The sequence below is a fragment of the Dermochelys coriacea genome, chromosome 10 (genome assembly GCF_009764565.3).
Source record: "Dermochelys coriacea isolate rDerCor1 chromosome 10, rDerCor1.pri.v4, whole genome shotgun sequence".
Classification (NCBI taxonomy): domain Eukaryota; kingdom Metazoa; phylum Chordata; order Testudines; family Dermochelyidae; genus Dermochelys; species Dermochelys coriacea.
The window spans coordinates 71,376,173-71,393,406 of NC_050077.1; the positions used below are offsets into that span (position 1 = coordinate 71,376,173).

The window sequence follows — 17,234 nt, forward strand, 5'->3', positions numbered from 1 at the left end:
CTCAGCTAGGACCATAGAAATATTTAATCTAATCTATCTATCTATCTATCATATTTATCGAGCACCTATTAGTGTAGTATCTAGTCATTGGATCAGCAATTGATGAATGCCAGGAGAGCCCTAATGAGGTCCAAAAGAATCAGGGTCACTACACACAACACAATCCTGATAATGATCATGGAGGGTCCATGGCTGTAGTGTCAAATGGCTGCAAAAAGATCCCATGCAGAACCATCTCTGCAGCCAGAGGGAATAAGTGATCAATCTAAGCACAAGGTTTGGAATATCTCAGCTCTCTGGAAGCCCTGAGCCGGGCTTTTCTCTTCACCCACTGAAGTAGATAAATTGTGTTCCAAGCAACTTGCTGTGTGGGGATCTTTATTAGTTTTATGATGTGTTATTTGTTGAGCAGGATCAATGTACTGGCACATTAGAGTAGAGTATGTTGAAGAATGCATGGTCCCAGCCCTAAAGGGACTGAAATCTGCATTAAGGACACCATGTAGATCACACACACACAATGCACCGAGGCTCTGATAAGATTCAAATCTCAGAAGATTGCTTCATTTTTGGGGGTTTTAAATATAATTTCCTTCTGTGGTGAGCCACTGCTGGAAGGTCTTTCAAATGCAGCTTTAACATGTAAGCTCCTGGCTTATGGTTCTTATGGATATTAAAAATCCCATGGGGAACCTTCTATAAGAGCTGGGGTTGCTCTGGTGTCCTTAAACAAAACCCTCACTCTTTAGGGTCTGCTAATTGGTTGTCTGGCTATGGCCCCCGCCCCCGGGAAGGGCTACATTTCATTGGTGAAGAGAATCCTGAGTGTAGATAGTTTGTAAAATGCTTTGGTATCCTTCGGGACTGAAGCTGTGCTGTGAATAGGGGACGTGCAAGCTCGCTAGGCAAAGGACATTATGACGTGCCCTCCAACTTCCACCATGTTATAGAAAATCAAAAGGATTGCAGCCTCTGTAAGCCATCACACACACCCAAGGGCCCAGCAGAGGGATCACTGTGTCCACCAACATAACATGTTGTGGCATGTTCCATGACATGCCTGCTTCTGTATTGGAGAGGATTTGCATGTGATTGGAGTGATGGCTTGGTGGCCCAGTTCAGAGAAAGAGGATTCGCCAGGCTTAACAAAGACTTGCAAATTTTACTTGCCTGCTCACCCCAGCTGAGCTATCTCTTTGGTCTCCAAGTAAAACATTGTTAGTGTTTTTATCATTACCATCCTCCTCCTCCTGCTGTGGGCGTTGTTGGACCTTGGTTGGTCTATTTTCATGACAGTATTTCAAGGCCTGCCTAGCAGTATGTGGCACATGATGACCCAGGCTGCTGCTATCACTACACAGCTATTAGGAGTTCCTCCTTTTCCTTAATGTGAGTTAACCCCATTTGAAATCCACAGCAGTTCTGAGGTGTGTCTGGCTAAGTTAGAATGTAGCCATGAGCGAGCCTCAGAGATGCGTCACCATCAGGTCAGCTTCATGGGACTATTCTGGTGAACCAGCCCCAAGGCAGAGTCTTTCTTGCCTTTTTGTGTAAGACTCTCACACATGTATAAAGGATGGCTCTGGTGAGATCCAGAGGGTGAGGAGCTTTATAAAGTACAGTTAATAGGACAATTCCCTAGTGACTACACATATACTGGATGCAAAAGAGTGCAAGCCTCCATAACAGAAGTCTGCATTAAATGGCACTCCCAAAATTTGCTGGAAGACAGTGCAGTGTAGAGTGGGGCTTTCCAAAACCTCATATGCATAGCATTGTTTGCAGCTTTCTGTTTCCGCCCCAGTGATTAGAAACAGTGAAACTGTCCAGCCTAGTTTCACTGAGGATGAAATGCAGACAGTAAATATAATGCACAAAATGATGAAAAAGAAATGGTATTTTATTTAATCTTTTAGCTTTAATAATTGGGAGGCATTATGGTAGTAACTCAGGTGGGGGAGTTTTTAAAGGTATATGAGGATTTTTATCATAATGATAAAAGAAAAGGAGTACTTGTGGCACCTTAGAGACTAACAAATTTATTTGAGCATAAGCTTTCGTGTAGCTCACGAAAGCTTATGCTCAAATAAATTTGTTAGTCTCTAAGGTGCCACAAGTACTCCTTTTCTTTTTTCTATCATAATGATGTGTCACTCATCTCTTTTCTTCCCTTGTTTATTTCACTCCTCTCTCTCTCTGCCTCCTCCCTGATAAGAGCTACACAAAGAGAGTACAACAACAACATGTTTTATTGGTCCTATGACCCCATGAACTAGGCTACATATTCTTGAGTGCCATATGCTGGCACTTTATTAACTATTTACAGATACACTGATACAAAACTCTCTTGTAACACTTCCCAACTCATCTATTCCTCCCTTTGCAACTATCATTTGTGCTCTGAGAAGGAGACTTTTTTGGGGGAAGGGATGGGCTGGGGGGGAACAATACCACTTCAGTTTGGGGAAGGGTGAAGTGCGGGATTTGTCACCCCCAAACCAAGTGGATTTGATGCCAAGCCAATAGAAGGGGATGAATGCAATTTTTGTCAGTTCCATGCGCGCCTGTGAATGCAGATCATGAATTACACACCAGCCAGATGACAGGCTGACATTTTAGGTCCAAACATTCTCCTATAATTAGTAGAATCTAATGCAATACAGGGAATGGCTCCATTTTACACACACATTAGCGTAATGCCTTTAAATAAGATAATTGATTATGCCTCTGCATAAGAAAATAAAATATTCGGTGTAATTAAAACCGGCATTCGAATTCTGGCATGCTGACAGGTGAGACCATGTGTCATTTTATAAATCCTTAAAGTGATATTCACACCCACATTTGAGTTCCCACAGTTTTGAAAATGATTCCTTGCTGCTGAGTTGCTTTTTATCATTAGTTCAGAAGGGTTTTGATGAGGGTTTTTTTCTCTCATTTATCTTCATTCTGGCCTCATATCAGCAGCTGACAAAAAGCTGCAGTCATACCATCCTGGGAAGGGAAATTGGTAGCTCTCATAAGCTAAGCAGCATTGGTCTTGCTTTGGATTTGCAACCGAGCCCTCCAAGGAGTTCTCCTACAGTGCGGGAGCTTCAGCAGGGGGCGCTCTCCACTCTGAGTCAGCACCGAAATGTGAATGGGATACAGCATTGATCTTCACTTCCTGTTCGAAACAGTGGCATAGTGTTTCTGGGGCGTTAAATAGCTGCCACATCCCATCCCATCCCAGAAGTGGCTACCTTTCAGTAGCAGGGGAAATGATTCCTGTGCATTGTGTCTGTAAAGTGCTTTGGGATCCTTTTGGAGGAAAGCTGCAGCAGGACTGTAAGTCATTGTCACTCGTACAGCAAGTGAATGAGGGAGCCACAGTTCACAAGGTGCCAGTGTATAGCCCTTTGGGAGAAACTCTGCTGCATGCGCGTGCAGCATGGACCACATGGTGACTTTGCCAGTCTGGGGAGCTACGCTTTTATCCTTTTCAAGTTGCTTTATGCCATTGCTGATTGATGAGTTTCCTCCTGCTGTCAGCCCTTTTCATCCCATGTGCCTAGCACTGGGGCACAGTTCAAGATGCCCAAGGAGACTGAGCTTCTGGGTGCCAGTCCTGAATAATTTATAATTAAAGATGCATTTCTGTAAGGGACTAGCTGGCTCAGGGGATCAGGAAAGGGACTTAGAGCATTTCCCTTCTCACACCACCATGTGGCATCTGGCCAAGCCTGGTAGTGACCAAAAGTTGTTATCCAGCTGATTGCTGCTCAATAGCCTGTGTGAAATGAGTTGGTGCATCTCAGTCTGGTTCATAGTGGACAAGGGGCCATATGACAAACCACCCCCACGAATATTCTTTGGTGCTAACTCACATTCGTGTTGATAGTATCAATGTGGAGACCAAGGTCTGCCTAGGCTGTGGAGTCTGAGGTCCCCCTCTCACCTGAAGAGATGGTTCCTCAAGTCGATATTGAGGCAGATCATCGGCGGCGGGTAAGGAGGACTTGGAAATCTTGTCCCTCTGCTGCCCGTGGCATTCTTGTTGTGTAGTCAGATACAGCAGGGGTTTGGCCTCTAGGGCATTAATCTGGCACCTTTCACCAGCACTACAACTCTTTAAAAAGAGGAGCAGAATTTGGCTGTCTCTTGCAGTTGTATTTGTCACCGCGTAGCAAGTTCTTTTTGGGCTTCTGAAGGATGACGGATAAAGGAATTTCCTACAGGTGCAATAAATGCATCTTTCCTATGCTATTGCTAAAGGATTGTAAGGGTCTGTGTCTGTTTGTTTGGGTGTGCAATGGATTCTCTTCTCCTGTTGGTTGATGGCTCTTTAAACAGAGGAGAGCTGGTTCAACATCACTAAGAAAAAAACAGGATGGTAAAATACCCCCAGCAGTTTGTTACAGGTGTGGAGGTGGCACACAGCTGTAGTAGCCTTTACAAAGTAGCCAAAGGCAAGAAAGAGCTGTAATAGAACAAACCAGATCTGACTGCAGCCATTCTTCATTGTCCCCAGATGCATCCTCATCAAAGATTGCAGTGACGTAACCATGTGGAGCAGAGGGAATCATGGCAGTATATGGCCTTTCTCCTCAACCTTATCTGGCATGAAACATTTATCACCTGAATTGATCAGACCTCACCTTGTTTGACCTGGCGTGACCTCGTAGTCCACTAACCCCGCCTCTGTTCTCACTCGTGGGCTTTGTCCACATCAAAGAGACACAAGATATACACACACCACAGGTGTGGTATGGGATTATGATAGGGAAAGTAGAGAATGCATACACCTAGGCCCATCAGCAAGACCGCAAATACATGATCTATAAAGACCCACTCCTAGCTGAAGAGGTCAACAGAGCACATACTGTCCCAGCCACCTGGCCAAGCTGCTTCCTGCAGACCTCAAGGGCTTGGCTTGTGCTGATGACCAAGGCAGCAACTCCAGCCACGAGGTGGACAACTCCATTGACCTCTAATTACTATTTGACCTCGTTCCAGGTTTCCTGCTGAAAGGGTGGTTAGGAGACGGTACTGTATCTACATCTGTATCCTCTCTGCCTCCAGCTGTACCTACCTGCCTCAGACATGAATGCACCCTTCAGCTCTGACCACCTCTTCTGTGCTCTGCCCACTAATCCATCTCCCCCGGACTTAGTCTTGCCCCTTAAGCAGCCTCAAACAGCCATGCAGGAGAGAAATAGTTCCTCCTCTACAAATAGAGAGTTCCCACTTCCCCAATCACCCTGGCCCAAGGCAGTGCAGTGACAAAGTTCTTGTCCTGTACCAGCGACAGCATTAGTTAAATGTCATGCTTTTAAACCTTCCCTTCCCAGCACTCCCAGTTAGCCCTGTAAGGACCCAGGATACTTGCCGTTAAAGGCATGACACTTTTAGTTATAAAAAAGCTATTTTCAGTCAATTTAAGAGGTTTTCATGGCTCCCCCCGAGGCCTGTCCCATGATAGTTCAGGCGGATAGCTTTACACAAGGATGGAGGGACCAAGAAACAGTCCCATTCATTTGCTTGTAACATACACCGTATATACAGAATATAGAACGGTGCAGTCTGAAGAATTTAATAGTGCTTGTTTGGGATGAATTACATAATGGACTATCCCAAACTCATAGCCATAACTTTCTACCACACATCTATCTATCTATCTATTGAGTTTTCTCAAGCATCTGTCCCCATCACTTCTAAACATTGCACAGGTAATTAAGATCCATAGGAAATGGCTGATCAGTATGGAACTAATGGGTGCCTGGAATGAGAGTCTGGCTGAAAATGTGTCCTCTTTCTGTGGGGTCCTTTTTCCATGAAGTGGCTCTTTGACAGTCAGATTCCTGCCTCTGAGGCACTAGACAGGGACAGGCAGATGGGGACAAGGGAAACCAAGTTAGGGAAAGCAGAGGTCATTCCGGGAGGGTGTTAGAAATGGGAGCAAATGCCCATGGGAGGGGGCCTGGGAATCTCACCCTATTTCATAGCAGGCTCCCCGTTTCCTCTTCCACCTCTCCCTGAGATTTTATGAGGTGATGTCACCTTGAGGCAGAACTGTGGAAAGAAAAGAAAACTTCCTCTGTTTGCTAGTCTAGGAAGAATGGCAAAGGCAGTCTTGGCACGGAGGGCGGGGGTGCGAAGAGACCGCTGAGAGCTCTGTGTCTGCTGCTGCTCGCATTAGCAGGCTGCCGCTGCTGTTATTGGTTGCTCTTTAGGCCATTACACGTCGCTCTCGGGGCAGTGTGGTGCGCCTAAGTCCACCGGGACCAAGACACGTCAGCCAGCAGGTTCTGTGTTACTCAGCTCTTAGGGAGGGCTTGTAAAAAAAAAACACACACACAAAACAAGGCACAAGGGAAACAAAGCGATGTGTAAGTGGATGTCTGAAGCCATCTCCTCTATCCATTCACTCGCCGGCCTCCATCTCCTCAGGGCTGCTTCTCTCCTGTGGCCTGTGTGCCACACACTCTCCCTGGCCCCAGGCCTCCTGGTGGCTCTTTGTCATCTAGGGCCGAATAGTCAGAGCCTCTAAAAATACCCACGCTCCATGTGTGGGATCCCCTCTGTGCACCCACTAACCTGCGTATGCACGTGTAAAGCAGATCACTGCACATGAAGGTGTACGTTTGTATGAACAAAGGCAGATTGTGGCCCATGCTAAGGGGATGTACATACTTTTGCTGGTGCTTTTTTGGGAGCTCCATAGGAACTTTGTCCTCAGCAAACCCTTGGAGTCCCTACTGGACATGTAGGGCTGCATCAACACAAATCACTTTTCATGAGTGGCAGGGTTGGGCCTCATTCAGGCACCTCATCCTCCCAGTTTCCTGCATTGCCAATGTGATTGGCAGCCCGAGTACAGGAAATAGCGGTGGAGGAAGGCTGGCTCCCATTCTCGGGCAGGGAGTCTATTTCAGAGCAGCACAAACATTCCTCTCTAATGCTCGGTTCGCTTGGTGTGTATTGGTCACTCCAGGGAGTTAGGAGGTGTAATCTGAACACTGCTAATCACTTCAATGAGGTGGGGTAAGTGCATAGGCTTGATACAGACTCATTACTCGTCACTAGGGGACCTAATGTGTGTCTCCTGATGCTCAGTCCCGACCTGGGCGATAGCTTATCCTGCAAAGGAGACACCAGGCTGGGTTAGGTGATGCAGCCACTACTCCTTGCTGGTAGTCACATGGCTGCCTCTTTGTTCTCACACCCACCCAGCCTACTACCCACGAATGATTCACTGCACTATGCTCCTGCATTTATAGAGACATCTTCCAGAGGCCCTCAAAATGCTTTACAACATGAGTTAATGAAGCTGCACAACACCCCTGTGAGGCCAGTCAGTATTATTATGACCATTATTGTTTACTAAGTGTGGGCAATACGCACTGATATCCATTTTACAAATGGGGAAACTGAGGCACAGAGCAAGGCAGTGACTTGCCCAGGGTCTCAAGCAATTCTGTGGCAGAGCTGGGAATAGGCCCCGGGTGTCCTGGCTCCCAGTCCCCTCCAGACCCTACTATCACATAATGCCAATGAAAGCACCCATGAGTCCTGAATCCCACTCTCACACTCTGACCAACAGGAAACGCTGCTGTTGCTTCCAGTAATGACACCACACCACCCGCTCGTTCATGTTTCCAACACAGCTCCATTTCTGGGAGAGCAGGCCACACTGAGCAGAAGGGAGAGATGCAGGTTGCAGCTGCCAGCTTCTTTAAGCCCCATTGTCAGAGGTTTCTTCCCTCCACTTGAGACCTGCCTAACCGAGTACAGGCTCCGTCTGTTCTCAAGGAGAGCAGTGAAGCAGCTGGAGAGAGGCAGGGAGGGGTAGAATCAGTCTGAGCATCTCCTGGTAGGGGTGAAAACAACAGTCCCGAGTAGCCCGGAATAACAACAGACCATGTCCAACAACCTCACACAATCACTCAGATGCACACTGTGTCCCATACGCACTCCCCTACCTGCAGATCCACGTGCACTCTCGCTTACACACCCATTTGCATGCTCCCACACACAAGCTCTGACAGACAGTCTCACACTCCCAAACTCTCTCTCTCTCACACACACACCCGCTGCTTGCTCTCCCTCCCATACTCGCACATCCACGCACACACACTCAGAAATGAGGCAAGCACCACAGAAGTGCAATGAAATTAGTCACTAGGTCTGAGTAGGAGGAAGGTTGTGAGTGGTGGAGGCAGAACAGGTGGCGGTGGTTGGTGTGGTCACCAGCTCGTCGGCTGTGTCACCAGCTTATCCTCTATTTATTATAGCGAAGCATTTGGCTTGGTGTTTCATGCAAAGTTCTTAGGAAAACAAATTCAAATTGGTTTGGCTCAGAGCCTGTCACGTGGATTGGGAGCTGTCTGTGGGACACTAAACCAAAGGCAATGGTGATCAGCTGTAGCCTGAGCTGGGGGAGGGGGTCTAGTAGTGGGATGGCAGAGGGAGCAGTGTTAGGACCTGCTGGACATCTTCATTAATGACCTGGAAGAGGGGGGTCAGCACCGTGCCAATAAAAGGTCACAGTAGGCACTAAATGAGAAGGAGTTTGCACACAGCAGTGAGGACAGGAAACTGCTCGAAGGGGCTCAAGGGTTAGAAATCTGGGCAGGAAATGACAAAATGAGATTCAGTTCGGAGACGTGCAGCTAATCGGTGTGGGGAGGAAAGAGTCTGAAGCCCAGGAAGTGGCAATGGCTATGGGAGACCTGGGGCGACAAGGGACAGCCGTTCAGAGTGGAGTGTGCAATGTGATCTGGCAGCTAGAAAGGTCACTGTGATTGCAATGCACATACTGTGACTTCGCATCACAGAGCAGCTTGGCGGAAGCCCCTCTCTATGCAGTGCTGGTGAGATGCACCCCCCAGCTCTCTGAATTGCTGCATTCATTGCTGAGCTGATCACCCCATTTCTAGCAAGAAGGGGAGTCCATAGGAAGGTCACTAAGGTGTAAGGGTCTGGAAGAGATGACTCATGGGGAAAGATTAAAAGAGCTAAATATGAAGAACAGAATTTGGCTAAATGATGGCCACATGGTGGACATGATAATTGGCTAGCGGCATGTGAAGTGTGAGCATCAGGGAGGAGCAGGAATTGTTTTGGGTGATCCAAGGGGCTGGACTGGTGGCAATGGGACAGAGCTGAGCAAAGGGACATGTGGAGAGGCTTATCTGGAGAGGCTTCCTAGCTGTGAGATGTGGTAGCCTGTGGCCTGCCTCCAAGGGAAGGGGTGGGAAACTAGAAAATGTCCCATAGGGAGCAGTCCTGCACTGGCCAATGGGGATGGACAAGTTGGCCCAAGAGAGCGTTTCCAGCTCTAATATCCAGGTCCCTTTGATATTTGGGGGTTTATTTCTCTTCCTGGTTCTCCTTTCCCTTGCTTCATCTGAGCTTTTCCAAGGGATCTCCAGGGGAGGTCATCCCTCTCCAAACACCCACCACCCCCACGCCTTCTGGAGTTCTTTATAGGATCCCCAGCAAAGGATCCCCCCTGCCCGCCCGCCCCCCCGCCCGCCCCCAGACCGGGACCTGTTGCAGGTTTTGTAGACAACAAACTTAGCTTACATGTTCTGATCTAAAAATGCTCTGGTTGCCAGAGACCTTCCTATTTGCCGCTTCCAAGTCCCACAGTGCGTGTGGGCGGCAGATTGGAGGAGAGAATAGCCCACAAATGTTCAGTTTCACTATCTCCTTCCTTCCCAACAGGGTTCGGCCCAGCAACAAAATGAAACACACACTCACGCCCCCACCCTCCAGCACACTGTAAGAGAGAGATCAACTCAGCATGCTGCCCTCCGACCAGGTTCTCCTAAGTCGAGTGAAAATTATTCCTGACAGGTGTAAAGGTCTGGCCACTGCTGGTGGTAACTAATGGCTACAAAGCTGGCTGTGACTAAGGAGTAAGGGCAGGGGTGACACGGCTCTGAGCCTTTGTGAAAAGGAAGGGGAGGGAGAGAGCAAAGCTGAGGGATGGCAGTGCAGCCTTTCCTAGGTTGCAGAGACGGTGAGCTCCCTGCCAAGCATGGGCATCGGCACTCGGGCCCTATGCCTGTCTTTGGTTTGGGGATCTGGTGCGGTGACTAGCCCGCCACAGAGGTGGGATATGCAGGGGCCTGGCTTTAACACTGTCACTACCATTGCTTCCTGCTCCCACCCACTGTACCACAACTGCCTCCCTTCTCCTATACCGTCCACTTCCTGCCGCAGCCCCTACCATCTTCTCTCTGCCCGCTGCCAGTGCTGCCCCACCACCAGGCCTCCTCCAGCCTGTGCACATGGCAATGGAGAAGAAAGGTCCCTGCAGACCTGTAGTGGAAAATGACCTATGCCCATACGTATGTGTTCCTCATAATGTGTGCGTATCCCTTCTATCCATTTCTAGCTCTGTCTGTCCATTCCTAGTATTGTGGGTGTCCACTGCCTGAATTACTATGTGTATAATGCTTGTATTCATCCTGGGTACTGTGCGCATCCAGCTGACATAATGTATGTATGCGTGTGTCCATGTCCATTCCTGGGACTGCATCTATGGTTTGTACGGTACCCATTGGCAGCATTTGGTGTACCCGCTCCATGTATTGTACATACGCTTTGTATATCCATTCTGTGCATTGTGTTTCTCTTCCATCCACTGCATCATCAGACTGTTGTGACAGGTGTTCATGCTCTGGACTGAGCTATGAATGAGATAAGAAGAGCTTGGGGAGGGTGCTGGCCTTTGCATCAAGCTCTAGTGACCATCCTGAATCTTTCCTCGTCTCGGACACTGTCCAGGTGCAGGATAGCGCAAGCCGATAATTACAATGTGCCCACATTCAAGAGATGTTGCAAACAAAGCCATGCTCCCTAGAATGCCGTTGCAATCAGAGTGCAGACAAGTAACGGATCGGAACAGCATTTATTCATTAAAATTCTTCAAGTGAAAAACATCCCCTTGATATTCCGGCATTTTGCATCTAGTCCAAAGCAAAACCCAATGTGCACAGCAGAGAGAGGGGGAAAGCCAAACAAGGGAACATTTCTACCTTGCATCTGTTACAGTGATTGCATCAGCCTTAATTACAATAGAACTTTCCACCCTTTAAAGCGTTTAGGCACATGCAGTATTCTCAGGCTCCCTATCTTCGTCTGGCTTCATCTTTGAAATGGTTTTTCCATGCATTCAAAACAGTTTGTAATTAACAGTCACATTGTTTTCCTTTGAATGTTCCCTGAGATGCAGAACGCAGAGAGTGAGAGATTGGGAGCTAAGTGACTCGTTGATATGACTGGGGATTAGTTTGCTTTCAAGAAATCACTTTTTCCATTTTACAGAGAATTTTGTGCTGGTGAAAGGTTAAGGGTGCCAGATTGACAGCCCTGGAGACTCAGCTGATCTGTTTATCACAGAGTAGGTACAGCCTGGCAGCACAAGCAGCTCCCCATCACTACAACAATGTGCCTTGCCTCTGGGGCCAAGAGGGGAATTTGGTCTCCGTGGCCCAGTCAATCTTTGGTCTCTCTTCTCAGGCCTCCAACAAGGGGGACAATTCGTGCCCATGGAGATAGTGACCCCTCTGTTGTGGACCTGGCCACTAGGAACCAGATTGCAGCCATCAGTTCATTTCACACATGGACCACTGAACAGCTCCAAGGGAATGACTTTTGTCCACAGTCTGGAACAGCGCCAGGGACATTGGCGTGAAATACACCCACCACCTGAGCCAGCCAGTGGCCCAGCCCTTCCCCCGCAGAGCGTAGCACAGATTTGCTCTTATAAATCCCAAAGTCAGATAACAAGCTCCCTGTCTGTAGTTCTGGTGCAAACCCTGGGCAGGAGGGCTGTTCCCTCCATCTGTTCTTCTCTAGACAATCTGCCTTTGAAAGTCTTTGTGGCATAAATCTTGGAGTATGAGTAACTGAGGCAGCACCTGGATATTGTTTAACAGATGAGAACACACATTTTTCAGGCAAAGAGCTTTTCCTTCCCTTTCCTGCATGTATATTTTTAATCTAGAATTTATATTTTCAGGAGGGCCTTACCAACTCTTCAGATTTGAATGGTTAATGGGAAGCAGGAGGATGTTCTAGTCTGTGTGTTGCTTCCAGGAGATACCCTAAACTCCATTCCTATTTAAGAGTGGGCACCCATTTTTGTTTCCAAGCAACGGTGCCAAGACGTCAGTTCACTAAGTTACCTCTGTTGTGTCATATTGCTTGATAGCATGTCAGGTTGTCCCGTAACTGCAGAGATACAACCTGTCATGCTCTACCCTATTCCCACGCTAATGCCATTTGACATGTTGCAGTTATTTGCTGACAGCCATAAGAACTTGCGAAGTGGCCTTGCCTAGTGACAGAGAAGGGGAATGGGAGTCAGGACTCTAGTCAGCTCCCATCTCTGTTCACTGGATGATGTTGGGCAAATCACAGCCTCTCTCTGTTTGTCTCTGTTCCCCTGTCTGTAAATAGGTGTAACAATATGTACAACACCTACCTCACCAGGGGCCTGCTGGGAGGCAGATACCATAATGGTGTTGGAAGGAAGTAGAGATGATGGCATTCCCATCCTCCTGCCAAAGAGGGGAGCCAAGCATGATGGTCATCCCTGGAGGCATCTGCATGCAATAAGCTCCCAGAATGCTCTTTTCTGCTGCAGGGTCACAGCACCAATAGTTTGGTGGAGCATTCTTGGCATCTTCTGTCCTCAGCCATTAAACATCTGCCTCCCCCCCCAAAGTTCCCACCCCCTGCAACATCCTGGCAGGATCACCCTGCTACCCTCACAAGCCCTGGCAGATGAAACGTGAAGGCAGAATGCTCGAATGCTGGCAGCACAAATCCTGCTCTGTATTTAATCAACAACTGTGCAGGATTCTTGGCAACCGTGTGCCCCGCCAGTGAAGGAGGCCAGAAGAACCCTCCTCTTCCCCATCTCCATATCTGCATGTCTGGTTGAACTGTTCTGAATAAAGGAGCCAATCAATCTGAAGGACCTTTGCCCAGCCTCGGCCCCAAGTGCCTGTCTGGGAGGAGCCCTCGTCCTACTTGGCTGAAAAGATCAAACACATCTGAGATGGTCTCCCTGGACCCAAGGATCCCTGTAAAAGCAGTGACCATTCCAGCTTTCTACCTGGAGTTTGGTGCAGTCACTCAGAGTCCCTGGAAGGCATGACGGTCACTACAAGGGAAATAAATCCCCGCTCCCCATGGCTGATGGTAGCCAGAGAAGATCCTCTGCATCCATTCCTAACCAAGCTCAATGTCTCATCTAGCCACACCACAGGCAGTGCCGTATTCTGTTTGGCTTTTGGGAAACATCACTTGACCTTAATGCTCTCTCCAGTTACCTCCCTACAGCTGGTTTCCCTTTCCTGGGCAAAGTTACCGACAAGTGGTGGCAAGCAAACGCCAGCAATGCTTGACCTCTGCCAATATCCTACACCCTTCACATTGAGGGTCAGACTGGGAAGTGGCAGGGATGGTTCTGGCTGACTAAACACTGGGATTCCATCATGGTGTCTATTGGCAATCACGGACCCCTGTCTCACAAGGTGCCACCGACTTGAATACAAGACTTAGCAGGAGTGAATGTGCAGCAGCACTGAACTGGCTTTTGTGATTTGTCTCCATCAGATCTGGGACAGTCATTTGTCTCCCAAAAGAGCTGCCACATGGGGAGTCACTTCCTGTCCCTTGTAGACCATTCCCCTGATACATGAGACTGGATCACCCCTATCTCAGCCACAACACTGCAAAAGTTGTTATTGATCATAATATTTTCCAGCATCCAGCTGTAGTGTAATAGGGATTCTTTACATTTGCATTTGCAAAACACTGGGAAGCATCTGACTCCCTGACTTCCTGCAGGAGGCCACAGTTGCTGCAGGCAGATTCACCCCCACCCCCACTCCCTGTTAGTGGGGTTCAATTTACAGGCCATTAACTTTGTGGTGTGACCCCATCTTCTCTCATGTGATGGGACTGAGTAAGTAGGAGGGCACTGGGCCTTTGCATAGGGAGAGCCTTAGACTTCATCATGCTGAGAAAGCCTGGTGCTGAAGGCTGACTTGCTCCCCTGTGCCCACCCTTTTTGTCTCTTGTGCCACAAGGGGCCTTGGAGTCCCTGCAGTGCTGATGGCAGGCATGTTTCCTGGACTACCCACCAGCCTGGGGTACAATAACTGAGTTATAGCACATCCCCATCAAAAAGATGTTTCTTTTCCTGAACTTGCAGTCCAGTGCCAGCTGCAGCTGCTGAGATGGTCAAACAACACACAGAGGGGAGGGTACAGGGACAGCGCCAGGCTGGGTGCAGAAAGGCTTTCAGATTGTCCCATTTATAGCCCAGCAGTGAGGCCACCAGCATGGTTAGGGTCTTATTCTGGCTTTCAGATGAATGTTGCCAGGAGAAGTGGTGGCCTGCCCCATGTTCCTTGTATATCTCACCCACTGGCCAGCCTGGGTGAGGGTCCTTTCAATCTCTTATCTCTAGGAGTCTCACTGCCCCCCACTCTACCATACGCCCTGCCTTGCTCTCCTGTCCATGCCCCTCTCTCTCCATCACCCTCACCTCTCCTCTTTCTCATGCTGCCTCCATTTCTCCCACCCTTCCTGCTCCCCTCCCTCTCTGCCTTTCCCTCTCTCTCCCCCTGCACCCTCCATCTGTTATTTCTTTTGCTGTCTGGTGTTATTGACTGCCATAGGGCATCATACTGAGTCCGGAAGTGGAGTCAGTAGTACTTATGTACGAAGGTGATGAGAGTGTTGGAAAAGCTGAAGGAGAGTGAGACTGGATGGCGCTTGGGGAAGGGAGAGGCCAGGGCATCCAAATAGCTGCCAGGGTCTGACACATGCAGTTACTTTAAACAGACCTCCTGAGATTTGTTGGTGGCAATAGATCACCAGCTGGATCTATCTATCTATCTATCTATCTATCTATCTATCTATCTAATCTAGGCTTACACCCCACCCCTATGAAATCCCACAAACCTGTTGAATGGCCCTGCAGTGACGTCTTTTGAGGTATGTGCTTTTGTAGGCTCTGATGTCATACAAGAGCAGCCAATCAGAGTTACAGTTGTTTCAGGAAGTACCACCTTCAGGCAGTGGAATATTAAATTAATATTTTGCTTTTCTGTAGGCCCTTGTGTCTAAGAATCTCAAAGCAGGTTATGAACATTAACTAAGTCTCACCACATCTCTGTGGGGCACCTTGTTCTTTTAACCCACTTTACAGGTGGATAAACTGAAGACAAGAGAAGAGACATACATACTCAAGGTCACGAAGTGAGTCAATGCCAAGGGTCCTGGCTCCTTGTTCTCTGCTCTAGCCATTAGACAGCACAGTCTGTTAGGTGGCTCCTGGGCAGATTTGGTATATGCTTCTGAAAGGATGGGCTCAGTCTCTGTTACAAAAGCCTCACCACTTCCAGCTTGGGACAAACAAATATACAACATGTGAACACTGAGATATGCCAACCTGAGAGAAATAACCATGCGTCCCAGCTCAGTGCCCTGGACAATGAGCAGCAAAGGAGCCCAGAGGCACTGAGGATTGCAAGCACATCTTGTGGGCCATGGAGGGTTTGCTGAAGTCATCTCATTATATCAGGGCTATGGTGGTTTTACAAATATCCACCGACCAGCGGGTACGAGACAGAGATTGCTCCAACTGGCGTCCTGAGAAGGGCACAGTCTAAATGTTGGCCACAGCAGTCAGAGCCCTGGGAATCTGTATTGACAGACAGAAAGAGAAATTAGCTGAGGGGCAGCCAAGGTGTAAAGGCTCTTGGGGAATTTGGCCCTCATGGTATCCCCAGTCTCCGTTGCCTGGGAAGGTATTATTTTTGCACCACTTGAGGGAAAGTTGTTCTTTGCACACTTTAGGGTATTTCTCATCAGGTCAGGGCCCAGCCTCCCTGGGTGTGGGTGCATATCATACCCTGGACATTTCTGCCCTCATTTTGCACCCACAAAAATGAATCATGGGTCCATATCTATGAACTTTCACCTCCAAGTTTGCATCTGCAGTTGGACATAGAACCTTAAGACATACTGCCAATCTGATTTCCAGTGTACTACCTCTAAGGAGGTCATCATGAATACCTAGGGCAATATATGAATATAAGAACAGCCATACTGGGTCAGACCAAAGGTCCATCTAGCCCAGTGTCTTGTCTTCTGACAGTGGCCAATGCCAGGTGCCCCAGAGGCAATGAACAGAACAGGTAATCACAAAGTGATCCATCCCATCACCCATTCCCAGCTTCTGGCAAATAGAGGCTAGGGACACCATCCCTGCCCATCCAGGCTAAGGGCACAGCAATCCTTGTTCGGGAATGGGTGTGTGCTGAGATCAGGGGTTGAGAGCAGTGAGTTTAAGGTGGTGGTTGTCTCTTCAATCCCTATGGCTTCATTTTGGGACAGATCATGGCAAATGAGTTATTACATGTCATGTCAGGAGATCAGGCTGTCATGGCTTCTGCTGAGAAAGCTGACAAGGAACCGAGAACTGTAGTTTTTTAAATTAAATAACACATTCCGGGGAAGTCACGTCAGTGTTTGTGTCTTTCAGATGAGATGCAAACCCAGTGATCCGGCCACCACTGGTAATTAAAGATTCCCCTGGCACTGTCATCAGGACTCCTGGTCTTAGCCCCAGTGTCCTGGGCAACCCTAGATGCTTTGGGCAGTTACATTTGGATACAGTGTTCTTCTTCACTTCCTGTCCTAAACTGTTCTGAGTTGCTGCACTATTTCACCCCAAAGAGGGCTGCATTAGCATTGCCTGTATATCTCTCACATCCTCACCTGAGCTGGTCACATAATTAAACTCTAATATTTGCAAATAGTTATTGGATGAAGTTTGCTGTGAATATAATTTACAACAAATTATTTAATCCTCTAATCCCCGGGTTGAAAGGCTTTGTAAGAAAGATTGTCAGGTCTTTGCCACAGTAGCTGTCTTTTTGCTCTGTGTTTGCACAGTACCTAGCATATTGGGGCCTTGCTCCAGAGCTGCGGTTCCTAGGCACCATTACAATACAAACAAACAAACACACAAACAAATAATGATGTGTTAGTGATACACAGGCTTTAAGGCTTATCTGTATTATACCCAGTAGAAGTAACCTCACGAGTAGGTTTCTGCAAAACCATACAAAAATTGTAGTGTACATGTCTGTTCTCATTTCACCCATATTTGCACCATCAAAATCTTTCATATTTTTGTAACACTGCCTGAAAGTGAT

General features: G+C 48.0%; 1 long non-coding RNA gene across 1 annotated transcript; it reads right to left on the reverse strand.

Moving 5' to 3' along the window:
• Positions 1–10,839: 10,839 nt before the first annotated feature.
• LOC122456053 lies at positions 10,840–17,020 on the reverse strand. Its single transcript, XR_006274676.1, has 5 exons — positions 16,975–17,020; positions 15,254–15,416; positions 14,974–15,080; positions 12,479–12,554; positions 10,840–11,912 (listed from the first exon to the last, which is right to left on the reverse strand). It is a non-coding gene; the product is annotated as an uncharacterized LOC122456053 (long non-coding RNA).
• Positions 17,021–17,234: the final 214 nt, after the last annotated feature.